Here is a 1,448-nt window from a genome sequence, read left to right on the forward strand (position 1 = left end):
GGAGGAAGCTGCTGAGAACCCAGCACCCTAATAACCCAGACACAAAGAGGGAGGAGACACGCCTTCATGGAGCAAGGTGGAGCTGTCTGGATTCCTATTCATTTGTCTCTCACACTGCCTTTAAATTTTTTTTAGACAGGTTGGAGTCTGCTAAACTGCATGTACTGAACATTCCCCTTCCTATATTGTCTCACACTCACATATTTCTTGGATGTGGTAATTATCTGCCCTCGCACACAGCATTTATTCTGGCAGGGTAACTCTGACATTGTTATTTTCATTGTACTATTCAGCAAGTTTTCTTTTTTGCAGCAAGCAGATTAATGGAATAACCTGGTTAAGACCAGCATGCTCCTCACGGACAAGTCTCATGGCACATCAGAGAGACTCAGGACCTTATACAGTATCTTTATAGGTCACTCTGCTTGTGCAGAATACCTTCTGCTGTCTTTCTGACCCTAAGTGGACACATATAGGTAGAAAGTCTAGAGGGCATCACAGTGCTCACCTCAGGTCCATTTAATTGTGGCCCTTTACTATGTGTTATCATTTATACTCTGCATGTTAATACAGGACACTGCAAAATCAGAATGGAAGCATTTTACACTCACTTTGCACTGGTGTAAATGACTAGTTAAGGTGCAGAACAATGGTGAATCAGGCGTATCTTTTCTAGGTAGATCAGAGCTTTCCAGATCTTTTTGAAGATTAGGCCACATCTTCATGACCAGATTGTTGCATTGAGCACCTCCCCTCCCATTCAGAATCCTGTGTAGTCCATGTTCCCTCCTAGCTATGATCACATAAACAACTACTGTGGTTACTGCAAGTGTAATATATGGAAAAGTAATATTAGGAAACTATTTCATGTATTTTTAGATTCTTTAGTGCAATGTGGCAGCTAGAAATGAAGAGAGCCAGCACCACTGGATACAGCAGCGTTCCACAGATCATGAGCAATGCTCTACTGAGCTCCAGTGGGCCACACACACACACACACACACACACACACACACCATGGTTTAAGAACCACACAGCTACTTTTATTTTTCAATTTTATTTTGCTTGTAGCACCATGGTACCTAAGTGTGGAACAAAAGTAGGTGCACAATATGAGAAACAAAAGGCACTTCTCTCTTTTTCCTGGCAGGAGAGTGACTTTGCATGATTTAATTGGCCCTTTGATTTAATTGCATGATGTTTGCTTGCTTGTTTGTTTGTTTTTGTTCTTATATTCTAAGATCCTAAGATTCTGTTGTTGAAAAGGAGGGGGGGGGGGGAGTGGAGAAGGAGATCTTATTGAAAAGGTATATTTTACACTTTGATCTCAACACCATCAAGTTTGCATTCAGTCTGACCTTCTCTGGCAAGGAGCTCTACATCTGGGGTCAGGCTGCCAAGGGGTTCCCACTATCTGACACTCAGAAGTTGAATCTATTCAGCTTGAA

This window comes from Chrysemys picta, chromosome 2, assembly GCF_011386835.1.
Source record: "Chrysemys picta bellii isolate R12L10 chromosome 2, ASM1138683v2, whole genome shotgun sequence".
In the NCBI taxonomy this organism is placed as follows: Eukaryota; Metazoa; Chordata; order Testudines; family Emydidae; genus Chrysemys; species Chrysemys picta.